This window comes from Protopterus annectens, chromosome 2.part1, assembly GCF_019279795.1.
Source record: "Protopterus annectens isolate FY-2018-M chromosome 2.part1, PAN1.0, whole genome shotgun sequence".
Classification (NCBI taxonomy): domain Eukaryota; kingdom Metazoa; phylum Chordata; order Ceratodontiformes; family Protopteridae; genus Protopterus; species Protopterus annectens.
The window spans coordinates 1,664,310,555-1,664,325,765 of NC_056729.1; positions in this window are offsets into that span (position 1 = coordinate 1,664,310,555).

The window sequence follows — 15,211 nt, forward strand, 5'->3', positions numbered from 1 at the left end:
CTTCTGTCACTTTGTGTACAACATTTCTCTCCTAGACTGTTGTCTTAGCTGTAGAAAAGTGATTTCCTTTCAAACATACTGCAGAGTCACTCAAAAAGACCTCACAATGAAGAACATGATGCATACATCCCTGGTATGTTTCACTGTGTTCTGCTCAGAGTACATTTAGTTTACATATGCAGTGTGCTTGCAGGTGTTCCACCGTACCTCTTTGACACATGGTGTGCATGTCAGGTGTGCACACCATGTCAGATTTCATGGTTAGCACAACGGGCTGTACTAGTGGGTGCTTAGTGTACTCTCATCACTGTGTTTTCTTTTAGCCGAACACCATGAGAACAAGTAACATACACAATTGCACAGCCAGCAAAACACCAGGGCATAGTGCCTATTTTACTTCTTGTATTTTCATCATGCTATTGTTTCATCAAAGGGCTATGCATTGTGGGCAGAATGCATGAACAAGAGCAGAGATGATGCAAATGGGATGTCACAGACTGAGCACATGTTGCATTATGTGTGCACCTGTGGAGCTGTTGTAGGCAGTTTATCTGTGGATAGCAAACCCTGCAGCACTTGAAAGCTGTCTTTTTAGAGTCAGGTCCACATAAACCAAATGAAGCCACATACATTGAGGAGCAGCATAACCATAAGTGCACTCCATAGGACATGTCTTTGATGCAGAACTGATGGGTTGTTTCTCAAGAAATTAAACCAGGCTGAATGCACTACATTTGAATATGGTAAAGTAGAAAAACTTCTTAAGAGAGAGAAGTAATTTTCACCTCCTACTCAGAATATGCCCCTCCACTCAGTACTTAATAGAACAAATTGTAGGACTATTGAACCTTTCAATGAATAGCAACTTCATACTTGTAGAGATCTCAGAGTGAACGGTCTGCACCAATGAAAAAGGATGTTGTCTTTTTCCTTCTTAATGGAAATGCTTCTGTTGTATTTATTTATTTATTTGTTTGTTTGTTTGTTTGCTTGTTTGTTTGTTTAATTATGTTTGATTGATTGTTGTTTCTTTGGGTAGTTGTAGCTTGCACCAGGAGTCCATTTTCAGTCAAGACACTGTCAGAAGTAAATAAAAAAACACTCATACATGGAAAAGTAATAAACATAATATTTTAGTTGCATAAAGTCAGTGTATAAGGGGAAGGGTGGAACAATACAATATTGGCAAGAGATGATAATATTTAAGTTGAAATAAAGCTATTAATATACAACTTCAGTTTCTGGTTATGCTTAAGAAGATACACTCAGGAGTACATCCTTATACTGAATTACAGTGACAGCAATACATACTGGTGGTAATAGAACCCATGGCCTTCTGAACTAAAGATGAGCATACTTCCTGTTGTGCCACCAACACTGACATAAAAATATGCAATGGGTGTCTTGTATATGAAGTAATAGACAAGATGGCAAAGGACTGGCAAGACTGGAGAAATAGAAATGTAGCTTAAATTCATTACAAAATAATGTGAAAATAAACAGGAAATGAGTGCATGAAGTTGGTATGTGGCATTGTGTAAAGCAAGTTTTTTCTGAAACTGCAGATAATCATATTTTGTAAAGGTATACTTTATAAAATTTATGAGGCGGTAGATACTTTGTAGTGTAAGAGGTAGCACACTTCCTTTTGGTGTAGAAGGTTCTGGGTTCACGTCTCATGCCAGGTAGATTGATTGCTGACACCAGTGTTGCATAAGGGAGGTGCTGCACTCTTGAATGTGTCATTTTTCAAATCAGATGTTAAACCAAGGCTCTATCTGCCTGAGTTGGTGGTAGCTCAGCTGAATGTAAAAGAGCCCATGATACCCATCAAAGACAGTAAGAAAAGTTCCCCGATGCACTGGGCAAATTTCCCCTAGTAGTTTAAATACCACATTGGGTCTCCCCTGAAAAGAGACTAATAGCCTAGTGGGACTAACCTGGTCAACAAAGGATAAATTAAAAAAATAAAATTAAAAAAAAAAAAACTTTGACAGAAAATAGTTTCCAGCTGAGTGCTAAATGACTGTGCCCTATAATGGAAAGGAGGTGCTTCCACTGCACAAAAGATGTTATCACATTAGATGTAAAACAGAAAAACCTAAGCTCTGTTGAATAGAATTAATATTTTAGAACTTTAATGCTATACCGCTTGGAATCACAGTGTACAGTAAAAGAATAACAAGGAAGGCAGAGTTTTAGGTAGTACAGGTTAACTATGCTAACTTTTAAAATTGTATTCCTTTGCATCTTGTGGTTGCCATAAATATCTCTTGGCCTTCAGTATATCCAGAATATATGAAGCCAGTTAAAATAATACACAGATATAGTCATTTAAGTATAAATTATTTTTGTAGGGGGCCTTCCTCGCAAGCACTCCCAAAATGGAGACTATGCAATCACACCCTCAGTAACCAACTATAACTCATCCAAAGTATTATTTTAAAGTAAAATATAGTTAGTTTTAGACTGCGGTGGTGGTGCTGCGGTAGTGCTGTCGCCTGACATTAAGACGTTGTCCCGTTCGATTCTCAGCTAGAGCATCTTCTCTCTGGAGACATGCGTGAATGGGTGTACCTTCGTTGAAGGTTGTGCGTCAAAGCTGGCAACTCAGCACGTAAAAATCTACTGCCAATCATTAGCAAACCGGAGTTCCGCTGTGGCGACCCCTAACCGGGAAAAGCCGAAAGAGACAACAACATAGTTAGTTTTGCTGGAAAAACAAGAGTAACATTGCATCAGAGTAAAAGGAATGATTTGGTTTTGGTAGAAAATTAAATGTTCTCATTATCTAGCAGGTACCGACCCCCAGACAGAGATGCTATATAGTACCTTACAGAGGGTTTATATCACATGATCAAAATGCAATAACATCGAACACTATAACCGAGAAAACTGAAAACTCAGAAAGCTGAGAACAGCGATTTTTTTCCCCTTGGGGAAAAAATAGCTGTTCCAGCACAAAACACAAAACACACAAACACTACTAACTATGTCTAAGCCCCCCACATCCTCCAACGTGGGGGGCTGTACCCCCACAGCCCCCTACTTAAATATACCAACTCCGAGATCACACCACAGTGGAGGAAATAGCAAAGCTGTGGAAACAGCCCACTGAATTCTTTCCCTGGGAAAGAATTTGATGTTCCACAGCTTCACTGTTCTCAGTCTTCGAGGTTTTGGGGTCGATATCATAACATTCGAGGTTTTGCGACTTCGATGTTATGATATAGACCCCATTACAGAAAATATATATGGAGAACATTAGAACAGAGTTTGAAGACAGTTTGAGAATGATGAAAGGAAATATTTTTTCTTTCACAAAAAGTATGATGGATGCTAATAAAAGCATCCCAGTAGGGTTAGTATAAAAATCAATACAGAATTCAAGAATTAATGATCAACGCTTACCTTTTGCTGCTCCAGTGACAGTGACAACAGGACAGTGTACTGGAGACTGTGAGTCCCAAATCAGAGTTAATATCATCATTTCACTTCTGTGATTGGGACAGACATGAGACAGCTTTAGCATGGTATGGGATAAAGCATCAGCTTAGGCAGGCTTTGTAGTGAGATGGAAAAAGGTACAGTTTCTATGGTTTATAACATAGTTTGCATTATGTATAACTCATTTTGTCATTCAATGTTTTATGTTAATTTGATTATTTTTGCATCTTATTGTATTCAATGATTACATGGAGAAGGACTGTGGTTTTTCTTTGTGTTTTCACTTTTCAGTGGTATCACTAATTTTAACAGTACGCTACCATTCTCAGATGCACCACTTTATTGTTGTGCCGTGCAGCTGGTGGTGAAAATACAACCGACTTTCAGGTGAATGCACAGTTAATAAGTATTGCACTGATGTTTTCTTTGTTTTTTTTTTTTTTTTTTTTTTTTTTTTGCATTTATTCTACTGTTGCTCCCCCCATACATCACCTTCAATGCTACATACTATGGTCTGAACCTAGTCCTGATATCCATTGCCTAGATTAGTTTCATGTCAACTTGTTCTGCTCAGTACCATGAGACCACTGTGATATGAGAGTAAAAATACCCTCTTTATGAACATTTTCTTCTGCATTAATAACTGTCACCCTTGTGTTTTTGGCATGTGCAGTGAGTGGGTAACATTGTTTGCACCCATTTACATGTTGTGTTGTGTTGTGTTCAAACTTATGTAATGGGTACAGTCACTTTTGAGTTTATGGTTATTTTCCAGTTTACTCCAGTCCTGTCAGCCACACTGTACTCTTTTTTTCATTTTCTGTCTCAGGGTTGTCCACTTTCCACAGCTACAGCCACTTGCCACTACACATTATACCAATGTGATGTCTTTCTTTCTATCCCATTGTATTCCACATATCTCATCAACATGCTATGAACGGGAAGCATGTTTTTTTTCTTGATAACCTCTGCACTGCACTGTACTTATACTGCAGCATGTATCTTGTCTTATGTGGTCTTTTCACATGCACATGTTCAAATGCACAGTATAACATGTGCATGAAAAAAGTTCCTCACCTGTGGTGTATACCTCTCATTTACATTTTATGGATAGTCTGTGCCCATTTCTCTTTCCAGACTCTGTAGCTTCATGCCTTGTAATACAAGCAATAGATGAAGACATTTACCCTAGTTCTGTCTCAGCTGACTGCCCTCTACACTACTAGCCCTGGGCTCAATAACATGCCAAATGGACTAGTTCATCTTGATGAAGTTCACATCCCTCATCACTGTTTCATAGGTTACTACTAAGCTAACTGCCCTTGCAAGCTATTTTGAGCCTAGCCAATTATCCCTTGTGAGACTCAAACCCTGCACCTTGTGTTTGTAAGGCAAACACCTTAACCATTAGGCCACCCTCCCAACCCCCTCACAGAAGTGCCTGCCAGTGTTTTTTTTTTTTAGAAGTCTCCCTTCTTTGTTTTTCTGTGACTATGGAATCGGTATATACACACACACACACACACACCTATATATATATATATATATATATATATATATATATATATATATATATATTGGGCACATGGCAAATAACTGAAATGCACAAGCATAAAATCAAAAATGATTGATGCCTGCTTTTGAAAAACAAAATGACAGATAATAAAAAAGGAAACCAAATATTTTCTTTCCCAATTATACACCAAAACCCAATTAGCACATTCAGACAAAAAAAAATGCCATTGTTCAACAACATCCCCACTTAAATATTCATTCATAAATACTCACATTCAACAATTTGTACACAACTGAAACACGTTTGACAAAATGCCATTTGAACAATCATCTTACACCCATTCATATATATATATATATATATATATATATATATATATATATATATATATATATATATATATATATATATATGCGTGTGTGTGTGCATTTATTTATATATGTATATATTGGAAGCATCCCAACTCATTACAATAGAGGTACAAGAAAACTGAACTCTTAAGCTTTAACTGCCCAAGGTTGAACCCATTGCCAAGAGGAGTTCCTCCATATGAAATTCATGCTGACAAGTTGTGCAGGCAGTATTGCCTTTTTTGAAAGAATTTCCTCTTCTACAAGTTGGTGCAACCATGGAATTGGTATACATGTGTGTGAAGCTTGCAGCCTGCAAAAACAGTTAAAAAAATGTTTTTTTTTGTTATTTTTGGTTAATGTGTTCAAGGTTCAGGGATTCATTCCTTGGTGCATTTGCTTTTGTTTTAATTTTCTGTATTGAATTTATAATTTTGTAAAATCTGGCATGTAACATACATTATTGTGGTGCTTTTCTCCATGGGCCTCCACTGAAAAGGGGCTCTTTCAGGCCCAGTGGACTTCCCCATTCATCAAACTTAAATAAATAAATAAAATAAATACATTTTGTCCACTCATAGTGGAAGTGCCTCAACTATATCACTGAAAATTGTTGTATTTGGTCAATTATTTATTTGATTTGAATTGCTAACTGGATGGGCGGGGTGGGCTGGTCTAATGACATCTTTCAGCAATGACCCAGGCCAAAGTCAAACAAAGTAATAATGCAATGAATTCATTTTAATATCATGCAGTAAAAGATGCATCAAACTGGTAACATGGTGATGAAAATAAGATGATAATAAAGCCTTTTTACTATATTAAATTAATATAATTAGAGTAATACCCTTTGAACACTGAGTAAGAAAAGACAATTAAGAAAAAAATCGGAATGACAGAAATTGAAAGTAATATCACAGCAAACAATTTTGCTAATGCAGGTGGTAAGTATACATGAAAAGAGACGGGATAAAATACATTGCTGAAAAAGTAAAGACATACATTTAAAGGATTTGTATGTCTGCAACTAAAAGAGTAAAAATAAATGTAAAACTACAGAGACAGCCACAGAGGAAAATAAATCTTCAGTTCATCTTGGAATGAAGATGTCAGAGGTAAACAAATGACTGGTGTGGAAGGCTCAGAAACGGGCCTTTTTTCCTGACTTGCAGCAGTCTCATGCATTGTTATGTAACTAAGAGGTGACAGGGAGCACAGATGCATACAGAGAGGCTGGGGAAGGGTCTTATTTGGTTACGGCTACATCTATGGATTAGATGGAGCATCAGTACTGTTGACTGTCTCTTCACTCACTTATTAGACATGATTTTACCTACCCTGCTGAACTGTATGCCCTATAAATACCATATCTGTGGACTACATGTTTAGGAAAATGGTACATTGATTTACCTGCATTTTAAGTTGCTCTTTTTTGTGCAAGATCAGCTCACTACATTGAGCACACTTGTGATGTGCCTTATGTGAATCAGTACACTAGTCCTGTGTCATGCAGTGTGTACTCTGCTTGTCTTCCATGTTGCTGTGTCAAAAACAGACTCATGTACTAGCTCTGTTACATAAAAGAATAAAACAGTCATTATGACCCTGATTATCCAAGTCTGCGTATGAGGCGATGGGAGTGAGCGGCAGTTACTGGCTCACCCATCCTGGGGGGCGTAGGTAGTCCAGTCACTGTTCTGTTATCCCCAACCGGAGAGTGATAGTCTAGTAGGAAGCATTTGAGGCAGGATTATGACAATGTCACATGATAGTTATGGGGCCTAGTCACATGTGTATGATGCACAAAGGGATCTCTCTATGAAAGCAATACCTGGAAAAGTCACCATGTGGAGGGGGTTAGGACTAGGATGGGAGCTGTGCAACCACTGATGGCCCCCTCACAAACAGATGAATCACACTTTCTGGGGAAAAAATAGGCCCATGAAACTCCCATCCTAAGGAAGGAAGGAAAGAATGGTTTACAGGGCTGTCACCTTGGTCAAGGAAGGAATGGGCCAAGGGCTGTCACCTTGGTCAAGGAAGGAATGGGCCAAGGGCTGTCACCTTGGTCAAGGAAGGAATGGGCCAAGGGCTGTCACCTTGGTCAAGGAAGGAATGGGCTACAGGGCTGTCACCTTGGTCAAGGAAGAAATGGGCCAAGGGCTGTCACCTTGGTCAAGGAAGGAATGAGCCAAGGGCTGTCACCTTGGTCAAGGAAGGAATGGTTTACAGGGCTGTCACCTTGGTCAAGGAAGGAATGGGCCAAGGGCTGTCACCTTGGTCAAGGAAGGAATGGGCCAAGGGCTGTCACCTTGGTCAAGGAAGGAATGGTTTACAGGGCTGTCACCTTGGTCAAGGAAGAAATGGGCCAAGGGCTGTCACCTTGGTCAAGGAAGGACCGGGCCAAGGGCTGTCACCTTGGTCAAGGAAGGAATGGGCCAAGGGCTGTCACCTTGGTCAAGGAAGGAATGGGCCAAGGGCTGTCACCTTGGTCAAGGAAGGAATGGGCCAAGGGCTGTCACCTTGGTCAAGAAAGGAATGGGCCAAGGGCTGTCACCTTGGTCAAGGAAGGAATGGGCCAAGGGCTGTCACCTTGGTCAAGAAAGGAATGGGCTAAGGGCTGTCACCTTGGTCAAGAAAGGAATGGGCCAAGGGCTGTCACCTTGGTCAAGGAAGGAATGGGCCAAGGGCTGTCACCTTGGTCAAGGAAGGAATGGGCCAAGGGCTGTCACCTTGGTCAAGGAAGGAATGGGCCAAGGGCTGTCACCTTGGTCAAGGAAGGAATGGGCCAAGGGCTGTCACCTTGGTCAAGAAAGGAATGGGCCAAGGGCTGTCACCTTGGTCAAGGAAGGAATAGGCCAAGGGCTGTCACCTTGGTCAAGAAAGGAATGGGCCAAGGGCTGTCACCTTGGTCAAGGAAGGAATGGGCCAAGGGCTGTCACCTTGGTCAAGGAAGGAATGGGCCAAGGGCTGTCACCTTGGTCAAGGAAGGAATGGGCCAAGGGCTGTCACCTTGGTCAAGGAAGGAATGGGCCAAGGGCTGTCACCTTGGTCAAGAAAGGAATGGGCCAAGGGCTGTTACCTTGGTCAAGGAAGGAATGGGCCAAGGGCTGTCACCTTGGTCAAGAAAGGAATGGGCCAAGGGCTGTCACCTTGGTCAAGAAAGGAATGGACTACAGGGCTGTCACCTTGGTCAAGAAAGGAATGGGCCAAGGGCTGTCACCTTGGTCAAGAAAGGAATGGGCTACAGGTCTGTCACCTTGGTCAAGAAAGGAAAGGCCAAGGGCTGTCACCTTGGTCAAGAAAGGAATGGGCCAAGGGCTGTCACCTTGGTCAAGAAAGGAATGGGCCAAGGGCTGTCACCTTGGTCAAGAAAGGAATGGGCTACAGGGCTGTCACCTTGGTCAAGAAAGGAATGGGCCAAGGGCTGTCACCTTGGTCAAGAAAGGAATGGTCTACAGGGCTGTCACCTTGGTCAAGAAAGGAATGGGCCAAGGGCTCTTGCCTTGGCTGAGGAATGAATGGGCCATAGGACTTTCACCTTGGCTGAGGAATGAAGAGTCTACAGAGCTCTCACCTTGGTCAAGGAAGGAAAGGCCACTGGTCTCTCATCTTCAGCAAAGAAGGAATGAGCTACAGGACTTTTGTCTTGGATGAGGAATGAATAGTCTACAGGGCTCTCTCCTTGGTCAAGGAAAGAAAGGACCACCAGGTCTGACCTTCAGAGAAGAAGGAATAGGGCTCTCACCTTGGTTGATGAATAAATGGACTTGGCTCTTCACATATTTGAGAAACAAATGGGTCACTTTGATGTTGGAACAAGAGTTTGACAAGATCGTGTGATGGATCCAAATAAAGTTTATGTTAGAAAGAGAAAGCATTAAGTCAGAAAGAGAAAGCATTAAGTCAGACTATAAAATACAAGAGACATTTGCAATGTGACAAAGAAACAATAAAATAGATAAAACACTCAATAAATACGGACATATGACTAAATGTTACAACATTTAATATATGTAATCAATGTAGTTCAGAATACAACTCTATTCTGACGCTGTAGTCAGAGATAATTTACTTTGGTACCAAAGCATCTCCTGAAATAAAGGCTTTATTCCAAAAGTAGGGCTTCTTAAGTGTTATTGGATATGAAATAGTAATATTATTGTACTATAAGCTTTAGTTGATATTTGTTTTTCTTTTTACTTTGTAATGCCAGGCATCTGCTAGAATATTTTTATTTTGTATTTTTATTTTGTATAGTATCAGGCAATATAAATTACATTAGAAATAGCAATAAATAAGAAATCCAGTTATTAAAATATGGATCATGACATTTAATTATTCAAAATCACCATTTTGCAAAGACCTATCCCCTTTACTGTTGCATGTTTTTGCAGATTCTGTTTTACTGTGATACTTGGCTGAAAAGTATGCTTTCCTACCCATCTATAAGACATTCAGAATTGCCTAATTTTGGTATTTTGTTCTCCTAGGGAGAACCATATAAAATGTTACAGCTTTCTAAATATAGAGTTCTTAGAGAATGTTCCCATTCAGTAATTACTATACAATGAACAAAAATCTCCTCTCTTCCCATAAACATATCAAATCTGCTGGGCATGGTCTGTACTGGTACCATATTCCTAAGGCCTGTAATTCCTTAACTGTATCCATCAGGTCAGTACCCTCCATCCAGTCCTTTAAAAACATTCTGAAAGACTCCCAAGCTAAAATCTGTCTCTGTTCTTACTTAACTCCAGAATAAACTATATTCCTAGACCTGGGGTCTGTATTGGAACATCGAATATTTAACAGTTCGAATCACTAGGTCGACCCTTAGTGATCGAACTGTTAAAACATCGACTGTTCCGAAAAAAAAATAAAACAATAAAAAAACACTAAATGGTGTAGGCAGGGGTCAAGCCCCCCTGCACCCCCCACACCCCCTGCTACTTAAATATACCAATTCTGAGATCGCACTTCAGTTCACTACAGTACAGAAATGGAAATTTTCCATTTCCTACACTGTAGCACGATCTCAGAGTTGGTATATTTAAGTAGCAGGGAGTGTGGGGGGGTGCAGCCTCTCATGTGGGGGGTGCAGGGGGGCTTGCCCCCTTGCTTACAGCAATTAGTTTTCATTCATTTCATTTTTTAATTTTTTATTACAAATTCGATGTTACTGAACTTCGATGATATGGTGTCGACCATATCGTATTCGAAGTTCAGTAACTTCAAGTTTGTAATATAGACCCATATCCTTAAATGTGAACAAGTAACCTTTCATACCTTACACATCATAGTCCATGTTGGTGTGAATGACTTGAGATGTACTTCACTGGACTATATGAAGAGAGACATGACTGAGCTGTCTGATTATGTGTCTCAGGCAGGTATGTCCCCATCCTTAAGCCGCATTTAACCTTCGCCTAGAATGATACTTCAATACAAACAAAAAATGATTGAATCAACAATTGGCTTAGTTTCTGGTGTGATTGAAAGGGGATCCAGTATCTGTCAGCCTAAGATGATATGGTCGACAGACTTCGATGCTTTGCCAGAGATGGTGTTCATCTGTCACCCCCAGGATTTCAGTTACTGGCTAAGGCTTTTGCCACCCTCATAGTGCCTTTTTTAGGCAATGTCACAATAATGAAATTCCAGAAATCAAAATAACCTCTAAAAATAACCTCAAGGTTATGCTGCTAAATAATAGGAGTCTAAACCAGAAACTGCACTCACTGGAAGCGGTCCTCACCATGGAAGATGCTGACATTTGTGCAGTCACTGAGACCTGGTTTAAGGCTGTGGAGAGCACCCCAGCTATACAAGGTTACATTTCCTTTAAAAAAACATTCAGAACACAAACTGAAGTCGTGAGAACTAAAGTAGGTGGTGTATCAACAAATAGATAAATACACCTCTAGATTGGTTAAACAGCAGGATTCCCTTGAATTACTTCAGGTGCAATTGACTGTAGGTAAGACCCCTCTTCTGGTCATTGCCAGCTATAGAACCCCCTCCATGAATCAGGATATCTACTCAGCCTACTTGGATCTACTTGAGTCAATCAAGATACAACCAAACACCCTGGTTTTTGGGTGACTTTAATTACCCATCCATTGACTGGGTAAATTATACGTGTTCTAACTCACTTGCCCAAAGGTACCTGGACTTTGTTAACTCCAGTGCCCTGGACCAGCTGGCTGACACACCCACAAGGGGCTCAAACATACTGGATCCGGTGCTCACTAACATGGAGGACCATCCCTGGTGAGATCTGATCACAAACCAGTCTCTCTAGAAGTAATTATAACACAAGACCCTCCCACCAACAACTAGACTAAAAAACTTCTCCAAGGCCAATTACAACCTCTTACGTGACAGCATAAATAGCTTTATAGCCTCTCCTCCCACTGATGGAACAGACACCTCTGCTGAGTTATACACCAGTGCTTTACATCAGCACCTGTACAATATTGATTCTGCCGTACCTGATAGAACCAAAGCAAGATCCTCAAGGAAAAACAAATCTGCCTGGCAGACAACTGCCATTAATAGGCTGTACAATAGGAGAAAGAAGTTGCTGTCTAAGAGTATGAACAAATTGTTTGAAAACTGGAAGCATCATCTCCTCAACTTAAACAAGCAAATAAGACTCCTATTGAAGTCCTCGAAAGCTAACTACGAATAAAAATTAGCTTCCCTAACTAAGGATAACCACAAGGCATTCTTTTATTACATCTGTAGCCTCAAAGGTAAGGCCCAGATTTGTGCTGAACTCGTAGTTAATGGGGATACATATACAGAATCTGTGGATATAGCAAACCTGCTGGCTGACATGTTCAATGAAAACCTCACTCCTCTGTCCCTGCCACATATAGCCCAAAGCATCCCTAACACATATTCCCTACCTGGTATCTCTGAGAAGCAGGTCTCCAAGGCCAAAAATACAGCCTCTATGGGACTAGACAACATCTTGGCTGTGTTCTACATGGGTTAAAACAGAAATTAGCATCACCATTGGGCACGCTTTCAATCAGCGCCCAAGTACTGGTTTCATCCCAGCAAAACAGATAACAGCTACCATCATTCCTTTGCATAAAGAGGATGCACCTATGGACCCCAGGAACTGTAGACCCATTATTAGCCTGACCAGCCTTATCTGCAAGGCCATGGAACAAATCATCATGGACCTTATTAACAAAGATATAGGTAATCTCCAAACACTCGACCCCATCCAGTTTGGCTTTGTCAATGGGAGATCATGCCTGTTAAACTTGGTAAACTTCTTTGAGACAGTCACCAAAGTCCTAGATAAGGCCTACCTAGACTTATCCAAGGCCTTTGGCACAATCCCCCACTCAGGCATCATTGATAAACTCACCCAGCTGGGTATCGACCCATATATTGTCAGGTGGTCACAAACTGTCTCACTGATAGAACTCATATGGTAAAAATAGTGGACTCCACCTCCTCCAGCAGACCCGTAGCTAGTGGTGTTCTACAGGGATAATTTCTGGGACCCATACTGTTTTGAATCTACTTCTCTGAAGTGGAGGCTAAAACTAAAGGACTGTGGTTGACAAAGTTTGCTGACGGCTGCAAACTGGGAGCAATCATTGAAACCCCTAGTGATGTCAACATCCTTAAAGAAGGTCTTACGCAGACTAATGACCGGTATCAAAGTCATGGTCTTAAATTTAATGCAGAAACATGCATTATCATTCCCTTTGGCAAGAGCGATGTTCCTGCAAACTACCACATCAGTAGCAATACCCTAAGCACACAGTCAGTGATAAGAGATCTGGGCACACAGATTGACAGAAACCTTAACTTTGATCACCATGTCTGCACAGTTGTAAGAAGGGCATTTTATATTGCTCATCTCATAAGTAAGGGCATTGCCTCCAGAAATAAAAGAGGTTATAACCCTCCTGTACTCTTCCCTCATCAGGCCAATAATAGAGTACAACTCTCCCTTTGGTATGTTCCTTTCAAAACACCTGCAGCAATTGGAGAGACCACAAAGGTTCCTTACAAAGAAAATTCAGGGTGTTCGAGATCTGTTTTATGCGGACAGACTGAAATCATTGTCACTTTACTCTGTGTTGCACAAACTGCTCAGAGGCAACCTATGCCTTGCATATAGAGCAATCTCTGACCCAGCTTTAATGAAAATGCTGCACATTCACAAGTCACTTGCTCAAAGTACCTTAATCTGGTGTGTGACATCAACAGAATTTGCTGGAGAGACAGATTTGTCTCACAAAGGTTACCCCACCTTTGGGACAAGCTTCCTATTCATGTTAAAAAAAGCACCTCGTTGGCCCTATTTAAGTGTAATTTGGATGATTGGATGGGTAACCAGAAATTCACCCCTGGGTTTCCACCTGTGTCCCTCTTGGTCAGGGGCAATAGGTGCTGATTTTAGTGTCTGCTTGAACCAGATACCCTTGGGAATATGGGTTGAACTTGGCTAGGCTTGTAAGGGCCCTGGGGCCATTAGCCTAGTAACCTCCTATGATCCTATGATCTTATGATACACCTCCTTACTCCCCCTTCTACACTCACTTCCTTACTTAAGTTAATTTCTCTATATAATATGCCATAACCCAGTTTTTTTCGCCCACCTCAAATTGCAATTCCTGTTTGTACTATACTAACTTACCTTTAATTTCTCTAAACTGGCTAAAACGTCTCTAAATATCAAATCATTATCATAGAAGTCGCATCTGTTCTTAACCAATGTTTTTACATTATGTCTGATTTGGTATAATTGTTTAAACTACAGATTTTTTTATTGCTTTTATTGTAATTATTTTTGAAGATTGTAAAATTATTGTCCTTAAAATGTTTTATAATACTTTGGAGCTTTTCTCTCTGTGCCTTCACTGAAAATGGGTACCTGCCCAGTCGGACTATGCTTGTAATCAAATGCCAATATTTAATAACAATGAATTTCAAGTATAAGCATAAATGTATCTATGTGAATGAAGGATGAGTCTGATGATTTATTTACAATAGATTTCTTATGCAAATGCATTTGTTTGCAACATGTGGAAAAATTATATTAAATATCCTAGATTCTATATTCTGAGATATTTACTAGAGTCCAAACAATATTATGTGCATTTATCACACATGACTAAATGCTTGCAGATCAGCAGCTGGGTCAAAGAACAATGCTTAAAATTCTTGAAAACAGCATATATGGTCCCACAGAACTCATTATAACATTGTACCTTTTATTATATGCAGACATGCTTCATTTGACGATGATTCTCCAATCGATTAACCATAGTTTGTTTTTACAATTCTTGACTTTTATTATGCTCGAGTCCTACTGCTTTTGCATTTCTAAGCTGGGCTTTAATCTCTCTGTGACAGGGTTTTGTTCTCTTAACTCCTACCAAGAGGGTTAGCTCTAAAACAAAGGACTATTTACACTAATAGAGTATCTAGCTATTCAAAGCTGAAACAAACAGCACAGTGGAAACTGAATAGAACTGACCAGTACAACATTTTTCCATCTGTTCTCAAAACCAATATTGACCTAAGCCCCCTGCATGGCAACTGTAGTCAAAGTTTTACCAAACAAATAAAGTTTTTTGAGTGCAAGCCCCAGGAATGGAGTCTAGGGGAGAATGGAACAATGAGGAACCTAGGATGGGGCTGTCCAGCTTCATGAATGGACTAGCCAAGTCCCTTAGCTAAATCCTAAAGACAAAGCCTTTCTCATGAATCCAATGCCATCATCTGTGTTTTAATGGGTCTGTCTGATAAGTGCCATTATTTTACTCCTCAGGAGGAAATTAGTCCTGAGGTAGGGATAGCATAGACAGAAGACAAGCATTGAAGACTTTAAGCCTTCCATGTAGAGATGAACATTTTTAGA